This window comes from Mustela putorius, unplaced genomic scaffold (genome assembly GCF_011764305.1).
Source record: "Mustela putorius furo isolate JIRA1106 unplaced genomic scaffold, ASM1176430v1.1 tig00000487_pilon_pilon_pilon, whole genome shotgun sequence".
In the NCBI taxonomy this organism is placed as follows: domain Eukaryota; kingdom Metazoa; phylum Chordata; class Mammalia; order Carnivora; family Mustelidae; genus Mustela; species Mustela putorius.
This window is the reverse complement of record NW_025421399.1, coordinates 5,317,983-5,333,779: the sequence shown is the minus strand read 5'-3', so window position 1 is coordinate 5,333,779 and position 15,797 is coordinate 5,317,983. Positions and strand designations below refer to the sequence as shown.

General features: G+C 39.0%; 1 protein-coding gene and 1 non-coding gene across 11 annotated transcripts in view; one reads left to right on the top strand and one right to left on the bottom strand.

The window, feature by feature from the left end:
- TLK2 (tousled like kinase 2) overlaps positions 1–15,797 on the bottom strand; it is a 113,088-nt gene that overhangs the window by 77,885 nt on the left and 19,406 nt on the right. The gene's annotated exons all lie outside the window — the stretch shown is intronic.
- Positions 11,361–11,462, top strand: LOC123392316. Its single transcript, XR_006607038.1, has one exon. It is a non-coding gene; the product is annotated as a U6 spliceosomal RNA (small nuclear RNA).

Below are 15,797 nucleotides of genomic sequence, written 5' to 3'. Positions count from 1 at the left end.
AAATATACAAAAAAAAAAAAAAAAGAATTATCTCCTAGCCACGTGCTAGTATTTTTACTTGAATTTAAACATCTATATATTCATAAATGAGATTAGACTGTACTTTTAATTCCTCGTATTTGTTACATTTTGTTACTGGAGTTCATTATTTCTATTGTATTATTTAACATGAAAACTAACTATTCTTTGAAAGATTAGAATAGAAAACCAGTAACTAGGGAGTGGATTTTTGCCCTACTTCAAAGAATAGAATAGGGAGGAAAAGATCATTTTATAATTTTGATTCTTCCTTGGTTAGAGGAATCTATCCTGACTTTTACATCTTATTTTGTCAACATGAATCCCTACTTTGAGTGAAATTATTTACTCTGCTGAGACTTTCATATTAAGAGGATGTAACACATCCATTTCCAGTTTTTTCACTTTGAAGGTCCTTACTTTGTACGTATCTTTCGTTATATCCAATTTACTCCCTCAATTTTTCCTGTTGTTTCCCAATTTTCCAAATCTGGATTAATTCCTAGTGTTCTGTTTTGGAGTATATTTATTTCTTCTTGTATTTTTAAATTTTTCTGAAACCTTAAATTCTAATGGTAAATTCATACTCTTATATGTTAAGTAGTACATCTTTGTCCATGTTAGGTAAGTTTAATAACTACACTGTATTTTTCACTTATTTTCTAAGTAAGATAGTCTGTCACTTGAGATTTGATATACAATAGCTGTTTAGAAGAACACTTACTAACATCCAGTCAGTGGGGAGGGGAAACTGTCCATTCAAAGAGTCATCTCAAGCTCAAAGAGAAGCTTTTTTTTTTTTTAAAACAATGTATGGTAATAAGCGAAATAGTGAAAGCCCCATTTTCTATGCCACAATTTGCTGTCTCTTGCTATTAGTCATTTTTTCATAATTAAAAAACAAATGGACAGTTTAAAAAACAGACAAGTCAATTTTCTTGTTTTAAAAAAAGTATAGTTTCCGAAAACAAAATAAAACACATTTCTAATAACTTAAAATGTACTTTTGGGGGGGGTTTTAAAAAGTACTTCAATTACAAGCCTAAAAAAACAAAAAACAAAAAACAAAACTTTGTTTTTAAGTTATAAAACCGTGAAAATTGAGGTTAAGATACAAATGTTGACAATCAGCTTTTAAGTCATGAGTAAAGCCCATATAAACTAAGAAAAACTTGTAGAAGTGGGACCAAAGGTTAATCTCTTCCCTCCAGTAAAAGTTTAAAATGTCAACATTTGTTGAGTTTTTAAAGGTTTCATTTCCTTCTTGGACTAAATTGGCATCTTAAAAGGAATTAGGAATTGAGAACAGCAGACAAAAGTTAAACTTGAGGAACACAGCTGATGACAGGGTCAAACTGCCTGAGGTGGTGAAGAAACTCCATTAAAGGCTATATACCTAATGGAAATTAAAACTAAGGGTAACCAAAGGGGAACCTTCTTGCATTGTTAGTGGGAATGCAAAATGGTGCAGCCACTCTGGAAAACAGTATGGAGGTTCCTCAAAAAGTCAGAAATAGAGCTACCCTATCACCTAGCAGTTGCACTACTAGGTATTTACCCAAAGGATACAAAAATACAGATTCAAAGGGATAAATGCACCCCAATGTTTATAACAGCATTATCAACAACTGCCAAACTATGGGAAGAACCCAAGTGTCCACCAACTGATGAATGGATAAAGATGATGTGGTGTGTGTATACACACGTACACGTGTACACACACACACACACACACACACGAATACTACTCAGCCCTCAAAAAAACACAAAATCTTGCTATTTGCAACTATGTAGATGGAACCAGAGTGTATTATGTATTATCCTAAGTGAAGTAAATCAGAGAAAGACAAATACCGTATGATTTTACTCATGTGGAATTTAAGAAACAAAACAGATGAACACAGGAGAAGGGAAAGAAAAATAGTAACAGAGAGGGAGGCAACCATGAGACCTGAGCAGAAGAAAACGGGAGAAGCAGATTCCCCACTGAGAAGGGAGCCAGATGTGGGGCTCAATCCCAGGACCCCAGGATCATGACCTGAGCTGAAGGCAGATGCTTAACTGACTGAGCCACCTGGGGGTCCCCACAAGAGACTCTCTTTTTAAATTAACATAAAATGTATTATTTGCCCCAGGGGTACAGGTCTGTGAAACTTCAGGCTTACACATTTCAAAGCACTCACCATAGCACATACCCTCCCCAATGTCCATAATCCAGCCACCCTATCCCTACCCCTCCACCCCCCAGCAACCCTCAGTTTGTTTCATGAGATTAAGAGTCTCTTATGGTTTGTCTCCCACCTGATCCCATCTTGTTTCATTTTTTCCCCCTCCCTATCCCCTACAACCCTCCGCCCTGCCTCTCAAATTCCTTATATCAGAGAGATCATATGATAATTGTCTTTCTCTGATTGACTTATTTCACTCAGCATAATACCCTCTAGTTCCATCCACATCGTCGCAAATGGCAAGATTTTGGGTTTTTGATAGCTGCATAGTATTCCCCCCCCACATATACATATACATACATATATACATGTTCACCGCTCCCCTCGATTTCTCTGCCCTCTGCATCTCCCATCTCTCTCCACAGCTCTCACTAACTCCCTTTCCACACATTGCCCTCTCCTCCCTCACCCAGAACCTCTCGCTTCTTCCTCTCCCCACCCCCTCCCTGCCTTCCCTCCCTTGCCCAAGCAACAGGCTTCACCCCTACTCCATTCCATGTCCCCTGAGCAGCCCATGGTCTGCTCTGTAGCCCCCCAGGGAGGGATAAAGTAGTACGACTCATTTGCTCCATCACTTGTTAGCAGCTTCCTATATATATATGATGTATATATATTTATATATATATCACATCTTCTTTATCCACTCATCTGTTGATGGACATCTAGGTTCTTTCCATAGTTTCCACACTGCTGCAATAAACATTCGGGTGCATGTGCCCCTTTGGATCACTACATTTGTTATCTTTAGGGTCAATACCCAGTAGTGAGATTGCTGGGTCGTAGGGCAGCTCTATTTTCAACTTTTTGAGGAACCTCCATACTGTTTTCCAGAGTGGCTGTACCAGCTTGCATTCCCACCAGCAGTGTAGGAGGGTTCCTCTTTCTCCATATCCCTGCCAACATCTGTTGTTTCCTGACATGCTAATTTTAGCCATTCTGACTGGTGTGAGGTGGTATCTCAATGTGGTTTTGATTTATATTTCCCTAATACCAGTGATGTTGAGCACTTTTTCATATGTCTGTTGGCCATTTGGATGTCTTCTTTGCAGAAATGTCTGTTCACGTCTTCTGCCCATTTCTTTGACTGGATTACTTGCTCTTTGGGTGTTGAGTCTGATAAGTTCTTTATAGATTTTGGATACTGGCCCTTTATCAGATATGTCATTTGTGAATATCTTCTCTCATTCTGTCAGCTGTCTTTTGGTTTTGTCGACTGTTTCCTTTTTTGTACAAAAGCTTTTGATCTTGAAGTCCCAATAGTTCATTTTTGCCCTTGCTTCCCTTACCTTTGGCAATGTTCTAGGAAGCAGTTGCTGCGGCTGAGGTCGAAGAGGTTGCTGCCTATGTTCTCTTCTAGGATTTTGATGGATTCCTGTCTCACATTAAGGTCTTTCATCCATTTTGAGTATATTTTTGTGTGTGGTGTTAAGGAAATGGTCCAGTTTCATTTTTCTGAATGTGGCTGTCCAATTTTCCTGACACCATTTGTTGAAGAGACTGTCTTTTTTTCATTAGACATTCTTTCTTGCTCCCAACAAGAGACTCTTAACCACAAAGAACAAGCAGAGGGTGAATGGAGGATGATGGGGGTGGGGTGAGGGATGCGCTAAATGGGTGATGGGTATTAAGGAGTTTACTTGTTTGAATGAGCACTGGGTATTAGATGTAAGTGACAAATTGCTAAGTTCTACTCCTGAAACCAATACCACACTATACTTTAACTAACTTGAATTTAAATAGAAACTTGGAAAAAAAAATTTAAAAAAAATTAAAACTAAGGGTCTCCATACTTTTTTTTTTTTTGTCATTAGTAACACCACCTTTTCACACCATAGAAGGCAGCAATGAGAAGAGTCAGACTCCCAGAGACCTTGGGCACTGGCTAGTTGGTCAGTGTTCCCATCAGTTAAATGGATGGAAAGTATACTAAATTCTTACCTGATCTGTATAAGCAGAAGAGTCTAAGTCAAGTGAACAAGAGCATAACTTCAATCATTAAAAAACACAGAGCCAGGGGCCCTCAATCAATCCCAAAGTTTGCGTCACTTTATAGACCCAGAATCAGGGAATGAAGGGGTCTCCTTGAGGAAGGATCCTATTATACCACCAAAAATTTACACCATTAATCTTTCTCCCTGCAAGCTTTCCCCAAAAGGACTACCACTGCCTTTTACCAAGGTGACTCTGCATGGGGGAAAATGAAATAATCAAAGACTCCTTGAGGATTACTAGACACTGGCTCTCGCTCTGAACAGGCACTAATTCCAGAAGACCCAAATCATCACTGTGGTCCACCAGTTGGAAAAGGGGCTTACAGATGTCAGCTGGTCAGTGGAATCTTAGCTCAGGTCCACCTAACAGTGGGTCATGAACATTGATGTGGTTATCTCCCCAGTTTTAGAATGCTTAATCAGAATAAACATACTCAGCAACTGAAAGAACCCCATTACTTCCAGAACGTTCCCACTTTAGCAGGGAGCACTGTACCCTTTTAACTTACAAAATCATCTTCAGCAACACTCTCAAGAAAATTATTTTTAAAGAACAAAATCAATTTATTTAAAAACTGGCGGCATCATTTCAATCTATTCCAATACAACTTTTATAACTATAAGCCAAAGTAACTGAGGTAGTTTTTTTACTGTAATAATCAGTCTTGATTCTAAGTGAAGCTATCTAATCTAGAAAACCAGAAAAACTGCTCAATTGAATCAACTGCCTTAACTCTAATAATAACTGTAGCAAACATACTTGAGTGGCATAAGTATAATGAAGTTCATTTTTTACTTCCATTCAATTATGACCAAAGCAGGGTGATTCTATTGTGTATCTGAAACTAATATAATGTTGTATGTCAATTACACCTCATAAAACATCTTCATTAAGTGTATACTTACGATGAGCACTGAGTAATATATAGAACTAATGAATCACTAACTGTACACCTGAAATTAATAGAACACTGTACATTAACTATATTGTGGAATTAGAAACTTAATTAAAAAAAAACAACACCTCTCAAACAAAAAATCAGATTAACTGACATCTATAGTGAATATACCTGGTCCAAACAACAACAGCAGCCTTTAACCAAAAATAAATAAATAAATAAATGAAGTTATTTTAAATAATTGTGTTTTATTTTATTTTATTTTATTTTTTAAAGATTTTATTTATTTATTTGTTAGAGAGAGAGGGAGCGAGAGCGAGCACAGGCAAACAGAGTGGCAGGTAGAGTCAGAGGGAGAAGCAGGCTCCCTGTGGAGCAAGGAGCCCAATGTGGGACTCGATCCCAGGACGCTGGGATCATGACCTGAGCCGAAGGCAGCGGCTTAACCAACTGAGCCACCCAGGCATCCCAATAATTGTGTTGTAGTAAGGAAACAAAAATATTACAATACAGTGTCAAGAATTATTAATTAGTTAATATTAATGATTTTAGTAATATTTTAGTCCTGCCAAATCCTAACCATATAATTTAATAATATCCATTTCCAGAAAACTAGGAAGCTCAACAATAAGAAAAACAAGAACTCCTTTAATTATCTGAGCAGAAACCTGGAAACCTGCTTATAAAAGTCTACATAATTCACTCCAGATCTGATGCATATAACAAAAAGAAAAAAAAAACATAACAACATGTTAGCAAGAATATGGAGAAAGTTCATCTCTCATGCACGGCTGGTGGGATAGAAAATGTTGCAGCCACACTGGCAAAGTCTGGCAGCTCCTAAACTGGTTAAACTAATGACTGAAAAGAAAGATTCTTAGGTTTTTACATGCTCCAGTCTTTAACAGAGTACCTCTTCACCAAAAGATCCAGCAATTCCACCCCTAGGAATATAGCCAAGAGAAATAAAAACATATGTGCACCCAGAAATACAAACATGAATATTTACAGCACCATTATTCATAATAGCCAAAAAATGGGGGGAAAAAAAAAATCAAACTTAAGAATGGGTAAAAAAGGGGCACCTGAGTGGCTCAGCAGGTTAAGCCTCTGCCTTCGGCTCAAGTCATGATCTCAGGGTCCTGGGATCAAGACTCACCTGCTTCCCCCTCTCTCTGCTTGCTTCTCTGTCTCCTTGTGATCTCTCTGTCAAATAGATAAAATCTTTAAAAAAATAAAAATTAAAAAAAAAGGAATGGGTAAAAAAATATACGGCAATCCACACCCACAGTGAAGTATTATTCGGCAATGAAAAGACAAAGTACTGATTACATGCTATAACAAAATGAATCTTGAAAACAGAAAATGATGCTAAAAGAAAGAAGCCACTCACAAAAGGCCACATACTGTGTAATTCCATTTACGTGAAATGTTCAGAATATGCAAATCTATAGAGACAAAAAGTGGACTGGTTGACAAGAGCTGAGAGGAATGGGAGTTTTGAGCGTGACATTTAAGGTGTAAATGTTTCTCTTTGAGGTGGTAAAATATCCCCAAATTGATCGTGGTAATGGTTGCACAATTTTGTAAATGCAATAAGCCACTGAATTGTACACTTTAATTGATGAAGTGTATGTTGCGTGAACTATATCTCAATAAAGCTGTAAAGAAAAAAAATCCAGGGTGCCTGGGTGTCTCAGTGGATTAGGACTCTGTCTTTGGCTCAGGTTATGATCTCAGGGTCCTGGGATCAAGCCCCACATGGGGGCTCTCTGCTCAGCAGGGAGCCTGCTTCCCCCACCCTCTGCCTGTCTCTCTGCCTACCTGTGATCTCTGTCAAATAAATAAATAAAATCTTAAAAAAAAAAAAAAGATCCAGTGCAATTCTGCTAGATACAAAAGTACTTAAAACCACGAGAAGAAAGCGACTATGATGGACAGAATACGTAATAACCGTGCCCTCTGGAGCTTCGCGATCATCAACTGAAAGGATTAGGTTTTCTCCCTCTAATTTTCAAATCCTTTATATCATTTCACATATTTTTTAATTTTTAAAGAGATTTATTTATTCCAGAGAGAGAGCACAGGCAAGAAGGTGCAGAGGAAGAGAGACTCTTCAAGCAGACTCTTCAATCTAACGACTGTGAGATCATGATCTGACCTGAGCAGAAACCATCACTAGACACTGAACCCACTGAGCCACCCAGGCACCTTTTTTTTACCCCCGTAGGTTCCATGCCCAGTGTGGGCATTGAACTCATGACCCTAAGATCAAGAGTCCCTGGGCACACCCCCTCATATTTCAATCACCTGTTGCATGAAAAACAAGTTGAAGAACAATAACAGTATGATTCAATTTCTATAAAAATTACACACCAAAATCAGTAATGTGTTTTCTATGCATAGATATGTATGCAAGTGGATAAGTACAATATTTAAAAAATCTAGATAGATACACCTCGAACTTCTCAGAGCAATTACAGTTCTCATTATTACAGAAGTACACATGCATTCCTTAAGTAACTAAAAATTAGGGGTGCCTGGGTGGCTCAGTGGGTTGGAGCCTCTGCCTTCGGCTCAGGTTGTGGTCCCAGGGTCCTGGGATCGAGCCCCACGTCGGACTCTCTGCTTGTCGGGGAGCCTGCTTCCCCATCTCTCTCTGCCTGACTCTCTGCCTACTTGTGCTGTCTGTCAAAAAAAAAAAAAAGTAACTAAAAATTAATCATTAAAAAACTAAATTCAAGGGAAAGGAGTTTGGCTTCAACATGTGTAGAAGCAACAACCATATGGACTACTATGTATTTCATTGTAAAGCTTGCAATTTAGCTTCAGCCTTTCTCCTTATGCTTAGAACTTTACACATTAAAAACTACAAGTTCAGGGGCACCTCGGTGGCTCAGTTGGTGAAGCATCTGCCTTCGGCCGAGGGTTCTGGGATCAAGTCCCACACTGGGCTCCCTGTGCAGCAGGGAGTCTGCCTTTCCCTCTCCCTCTGCCCTGCTTGTGCTCTCTCTCTCTCAAATAAATAAATAAAATCTTTAAAAAATTAAAAAATAATAACTACAAATTCAGTATTTACAGACAGAAAGGAGAAGTTCTGTAGAAAATCCTGGGGGCACATTCACAGTAAAGACAACAGAAAAGAAATGGTCTTACGAACATAAATATAAAGATCACTATATATAATCCAGATTTCAGATATCGAAGAAGTACATAACCCTGTTCAAGGATCAGTTAAGTTTAAGTTCCTGGCTTTTACTGTTTTGAAGAGATCATTAATCCGTAAGGAACACACCTATTGCCATCTCCTATAGGGAAATATAACAAATTTCTATTGCAGAGCCCAATATATTGTTATATTGATTGTGGCATGCCAGGCAGACAAAAAAAAAAAAAAAGCCAGGCAGACAACCCTAATGCCTTCTCTGACCCTTCAAAAGCTAGAATTTAACACAGTCATTTTAAAGTTTATGCAATCCATGACTCTACCTCCTACATACACATCTTAGCTGTTTGCAGTGTCTACCTACCTGATCTGGGAAAAGGTAGTTCAGAGATTTTCCACTAAGGCATGGCAATCTCATTTGCTCACCCTCCAATTTCAATTCCAAAAATTACACTACAAACCTATCATCAAGATGGTAGGTACACTTGGTATAACCCATGTAAATACTCTTAGCTAGGGCACTGTTACTTATACCCCTAAACCACATTATTTCCTAAGGCACATGATGGCTCATGGCTCAGAGTTAAGCACAGCAAGTAAAAAATATAGACAATGACTTGGATTAAAGTCTATCAAAGCTACTTTAAAACTGGTGTCTTGGGGCATCTGGATGGCTCAGGTGGTTAAGCGTCCAACTCTTGGTCTCAGCTCAGATCTCCATCTCAGGGTCATGCATTGGAGTTCCCTATTAGGCTCCACACTGAGTGTGGAGCTTACTTAAAACACAACACCAAAAAAAACTAATGTCTACGTAACAGCTGTGAGGAGTATCACAAATTATATCCCTGACATTTTTTCCTAAGCGATTTACTGTTAAAGTAAGGAAAAGATTCAAAGTTAGCACTGTAAAAATTAATCTCACTCACTTGCATTTCCTGAATGGAAAGAATGGGAGGGGCCAGTAGTATGACCAATAGAAAAATTACTGAGAATAGCTGGTACCAAAGGTTTAAAATCAGACAGGTATAGGACTGAATCACTGAGCCAGTGTATTAAACTAGGCAAATCACTTAAGCTACATGATATATGAGCTCTGATCTTCTCAACCGTGATAAAAAAGATAGTGCAAGGATTAAATAAAATAATACCATATATTGGGGAGGGAGGAAAACAATGCCTGAAATTAGGTGGTGCTCAATGAAGATTAGCCGCTTTCCCCCTTTCTGGGAGTACAGGAGGATATTCAAGGTCCATCTTAAACAGGAAACTTTAACCAACAAAACCATCCAGTTGTTTTTTTTTCCCCACACTGCTATCAGTTTTGCCCAACTTAATGTTTATCCAATAGCTCTGTAAAAAGGACTCATGACTAGAAGGACAATCAAAGGTGCCCCCCTCCTTTTTAAAATCATGATAAGCCTACTTTTTTTTTTTTTTTAAGATTTTTTGTTGTTGTTGACAAGAGATCACAAGTAGGCAGAGAGGCAGGCAGAGAGAGAGGAGGAAGCAGGCTCCCTGCTGAGCAGAGCGCCCAATGCAGGGCTCCATCCAGGACCCTGAGATGATGACCCAAGCCGAAGGCAGAGGCTTTAACCCACCAAGCCACCCAAGCGCCCCATGTAAGTCTACTCTTTAATCTCTATCTTCTATTTCCCCCACCTCCTCACCCACCCTCCCCTCTGATAACCATCAGTTTGTTCTCCAGTTAAGAATCTGTTTCTTGGTTTGTCTCTCTCTCTTTTTTCCCTTGGCTGATTTGTTCTGTTTCCTAAATTCCACATGAGTGAAATGATGTGGTATTTGTCTTTCTCTGACTTAACTCACTCAGCATTATATTCTCTAACTCCACCTACGCTGCTGCAAATGGCAAGATTTCATTCTTTTTTATGTCTGAATTCCATTACATCTAGACATCACATCTTCCTCATGCATTTGTCTACTGATGGACACTTGGGGCGCTTCCATAGTTTGGCTATTGTAAATAATGTTGCAATAAACACAGGGGTGCATGTATCCCTCTGAATTACTGTTTTTGTTTTTTCAGATAAATAACCAGCGGTGCGATTCCTGGATCACCAGGTAGTTCTATTTTTAATTTTTTGATGAACCTCCATACTCTTTTCCACAATGGCTACACCAATTAGCTTTCCCACCAACAGTTCAAGAGACCAAGCCAACCGGTTTCATCACCCTTTAGATTAGACTGTCAAGCCTATATTACAGTAAAATGGTTTGTCCCACAAAAAGGTCAGATTATTCAACAAGTTGCAGTGTATCAGATAAAACCAAAAGGTAAAGAGTTTGAACCATTTACCTAAATTAAAAATGCAGGGTACCTGGCTGGCTCAGTTGGTAGAGCATATGATTCTTTATCTCGGGGTCATGAGTTCAAGCCCCACTTTGGATGTAGAGTTTAATTTAGAAATGCTAAACCAAGGACGCCTGGGTGGCTCAGTGGGTTAAGCCTCTGCCTTCTGCTCAGGTCATGATCCCAGGGTCTTGGGATCAAGTCCAGCATCAGGCTCCTTGCTCAGCAGGGAGCCCGCTTCTCTTCTCTTGGCCTCTGCCTGCTTGTGCGCATTCTCTCTCTCTCTCTCTGACAAATAAATAAATAAATAAAATCATAAAAAAAAAAAGAAAGAAAGAAAGAAAAAAATAAAGAAATGCTAAACCAGAGGCACCTGGGTGGCTCAGTGGGTTAAGCCTTCGGCTCAGGTCATGATCTTGGGGTCCTGGGATAGAGCCCCGCATCAGGCTCTCTGCTCAGTGGGAAGCCTGCTTCCCCCGCTGTGTCTGCCCCTCGGCCTACTTGTGATCTCTCTGTGTCAAATAAATAAAAATAAAATTTTAAAAAAGAAAAGAAAAGAAATGCTAACCCAGGGGCCCTGGCTGGCTCAGTGAGTGGGGCATGTGACTCCTGATCTTGGGGTTCTGAGTTTGAGCCGCACAGAAGGTGTAAAGATCACTTAAGCAAAGGATCGTTCTATAATCCTTTGTACTTCAAGGCCCTCATCAATGAAATAAGAATACAAGGTAACTTCTATTACAAGGAATTTTAGCGCTTCGGCAGCACATATGCTAAAATTGGAACGATACAGAGAAGACTGGCACGGCCCCACATAAAGATGACACACAAATTCATGAAGTGTTCCATATTTTTAAAAACTGAGGGTTGCTGGAGGGGAGGAGGGTAGAGAGATGAGGTAACTGGGTGATGGACATCAGGGAGGGTATGTGTTGTAAAGAGCCCTGGCTATCATATAAGACTGATGAATCACAGACTGTACCCCTGAAACAAATAAATAATACAGTATATGGTAATTAACTGAATTTAAATTTGAAAAATTTTTAAATAAATTCAAGTGGGGGAAAAACACAAGGAATTTTAACAAATATTCTCACTCTTCTGTTCTTGGGGAATGTTTTTATATTTGTATTACTTGATGCTACTATGAATGGTATTGCTTTTCAAATTTCAACTGCCAACTGTGCATTGCTAGTATACAGAAATACAATGGACTTTCATATATTGATCTTCTAGCCTAGCTAATCTTAAACTCTGGTAGCTTTTTTAATCAAAATTTGTGGGATGCAGCTAAAACAGTGTTTTAAAAGAAGTAGAAATTCCTACATGTGCAATCATGTCATTTATAAGACAACAAAAAAATAAACATAGGTTTACTTTTCCTTCCCAATCTGTGAGCTTTTCCTTTTATCTGCCTTAATACTTCAGTTTGGATCTTCAGAACAGGTTAAACAGCAGTTGTGAAATAAATACTCTTGACTTGTTCTGGACATTAGACTGAAAGCATCCAATCTTTACCATGAAGCAAGAGGTTCACCCTAGGTTCTTCGCAGATGCCTTTTATCAGATTAAGGAAGTTCCCTTCTATTCCTAGTTAGCTGACAGCTTTTATCACAAATCAGTAAACTCTGTTTAAATGCTTTTCACGGCACCACCTGGTGGCTCAGTGGGTTAAGCCTCTGCCTTTAGCTCAGGTCATGGTCTCAGGGTTTTAGAATTGAGCCCTGCATCGGGCACTCTGCTCAGCAGGGAGCCTGCACCACCACCCACCCACCCACACTGCCTGCCTCTCTGCCTACTTGTGATCTCTCTCTGTCAAATACATAAATTAAATCTTAAAAAAATAATAATAAATGCTTTTCATGGATCTGTTACAAGGTCATTTGGCTTTTCTGCTTTATTTTATTAATATGGTGAATTACTCTGCCTTTAACGTTAAATCAACCTTTGCAATTGGGATTAAACAAATTAGTCATGATGTATTATCCTTTATACATGTGTGTGTATGTATGTGTGTGTCTGCAGATTCAATTTGCTAATACTTTTTAGTGAATTTGAGTATATAGTCATGAGGGATATTGAGCCATACTTTTATTTTTTCCTAGTGTCTCTTTAAAAAAATATTATTTATTTATTTATTTGACAGAGAGATAGAGAGATCACAAGTAGGCAGAGAGGCAGGCGGGGGAGGGGGGCGTAGGCTTCCCACTGAGAAAGAGAACCCAATGTGGGACTCAATCCCAGGACCCTGAGACCATGACCTGAGCTCAACGCAGAAGCTTAACCCACTGAGCCACCCAGGCACCCTCCTCATGTCTTTTTTTGCCTGGTTTGGTATCAAGATAATGCTGTCCTCATAAACTTTCTATAATTTGTGAAAATGTTTTTACTATTTCTTCCTTAAACGTTTGACAGAATTTACTAATAAAGCCATGCGAGTTTGGACTTTAATTTGTGGAAAGGTTTTGTTTGTTTGTTTGTTTGTTTAAACATTTTATCTATTTATTTGAGAGAGAGAGAGAGACATTAAGAGAGGGAACACAAGGGCGCCTGGGTGGCTCAGTGGGTTAAGCCTCTGCCTTCAGCTCAGGTCATGATCTCGGGGTCCTGGGATCGAGTCCCGCATCGGGCTCTCTGCTCATCGGAAAGCCTGCTTCCCTCTCTCTCTCTGCCTGCCTCTCTGACTACTTGTGATTTCTCTGTGTGTCAAATAAATAAATAAAATCTTTAAAATTAAAAAAAAATTAAAAAAAAAAAAAAAAGAGAGAGGGAACACAAGCAGCTGAAGTAGGAGAGGGAGAAGCAAGCATTCCGCTGAGCAGGGAGCCTAATGTGGGGCTGGAGCCCGATGTGGGGCTCGATCTCAGGACACCAGCATCATAACCTGAGCTGAAGGCAGATGCTCAACGACTGAGCCACCCAGGCACCCCTGTGGAAAGGTTTTTAATTACAAATCCAATCTTTAAAAATAAATAGAGGGTTATTCAGATTTGCTTTCTCTTTCATTTCAGCTTTTTCTTTCCTTCTACTTAGTTTGCTCTTTTTCTAGTTTCTAAAGGCAGAATCGTGGGTCATAGATTTTAGACTTTTTTTAAAAGATTTTATTTATTTGACACAGAGAGAGGAGCCGCACATGAGAAGGGGTGGGGAGATGGCAGGCAGAGGGAGAAGCAGACTCCTCGCTGAGCGGGGAGCCCAATGTGGGCCTCAATCCCAGGACCCTGCGATCATGACCTGAGCCAAAAGAAGATGCTTAACCAACTGAGCCATGCAGATGCCCCAGAACTTTCTTTTGAAGCTTTAAGTTTCCCTCTAAAACACTGCTTTAGCTGTACCCCACAAATTTTGAATATCAAATTTTGTTTTTCAAATTTGTTTTCATTTTCATTTAGTTTAAAACATTTTCTAATTTCCCTTGTGAATTCTTCCCCCCCTTATGAATTCTTCTTTGATCTGCATTTACTTAGAAGTATGTTATTTAACTTTCAAATATTCAGCAATTTTCCAGATATCTTTTTCTTTTTGATTTATTATTTAATTCTGTTGTAGTTAAAGTACTCCTTATAAGTTAAATCCTTTAAAATTTGTTGAAACAAACAAGCAAAAATAAGGGGGATGCTTGAATGACTCAGTGGGTTAAGCCTCTGTCTTCGGCTCAGGTCATGATCTCAGGGTCCTGGGATCGAGCCCCCATGGGGCTCTCTGCTCAGTGAGGAGCCCTCCTCCCCGCCTCTCTCTGCCTGCCTTCTCTGCCTACTCGTGATCTGTCTGTCAAATAAATAAATAAAATCTTAAAGTAAAATGAAATAAAATTTGTTGAAACACATTTTATAGTCCAGCATATAGTCCACTTTGATAAATGTTACTTGTGCAGTTGAAAAGAATGTGGGCATAGTAGTCTATAAATGTCAATTAGGTACAGTCCACTGATAGTGGTGTCCAGTTCTTTTATATCCTTGCTGATTGGTCTGCCTGCTTGTTCAATCAGTTACTGAAAGGGACCACTGCAATTTCCAACCACAATTATGGATTGGCCTATTGCTCCATTCAGCTATCAGTTTTTCCTTTGCTCTATCACTAGATGCACACACGTTCAGGACTGCTGGGTCTTCCCAATGAACTGATCCTTTTCTCATAATTAAAATATACCTTCTTATCCCTTGTAATATTTCCCTTGTTCTGAAATCTCCTTTATCTAACATATAGTCCCTCCAGCCTTCTCAGTGTTTATATAGTAACTTTTTCCATCCTTTCGATTACAAAGAGGTTAAAAATAAAGTGAGTTTCTTGTAGACAGCATACAGATGGGTCATATAACACTGACCTAACCTGACACTCCCTTCTAAATGGAGTGCTAGACCATTAACAGTTTATTTAATATCAATATATTTGGATATAAATCTGCCATATTGCTCATTTTTTCCTTATTTGTCACATCTTATTTCTTTTCTCTTTCTACCTTCCTTAACACTGATGTGTATTTTTCTTTAAATATTGAATTTTATCTCCACTGAGGGATTATAAGTTATTACTTCTTTGTTGCATTATTTTTTTTAGGGGTATTTAACTTATCACAGTCTACCTTCAAATAACCGGAAAGACTATCTGAAATCAGTAACATATAGACCAGATCTTAGAAATTACTGTAGGAGCACGTGTAGGAGAACATAGGTGGCAGATGGCTAAACATCTACCTTAGGCTCTGGTCATGATCTCAAGGTCCTGGGATCCAGCCCCATGTTGGGCTCCCTGCTCAGCAGGGGAGTCAGCTTCTCCCTCTCCCTCCACGCATGCTCTCTCTCTTATTCACTCACTCTCTCAAATAAATAAAAAGTTTAAGAAAAAGAAAGGAAGGCAGGCAGGAAGGAGGAGGGAAAAAAGGAACTAACTCACTGCAATCGAAGGTTTGGTAGTAAAAGCAGAATCCCATTACAGCAAATGTCACTATAAAAAGTTCTAGGGAGCACTTGGCTGGCTCAGTTGGAAAAGTGTGTGACTCTCGATCTCGGGGTTATGAGTCTGAGCCCTATGCTGGGTGCAGAGATTACTTAAATAAATAAAAAAAAGTTCTACAAATATATACCATAATAGGAATTTTCTCCTAAGCTTCTGTTTCAGAAATAAATAAAACTTTGGAGAACTAGTTAAAATAAGTTATCTACCACACATCTGAGTGGTTCAGTCGGTTGA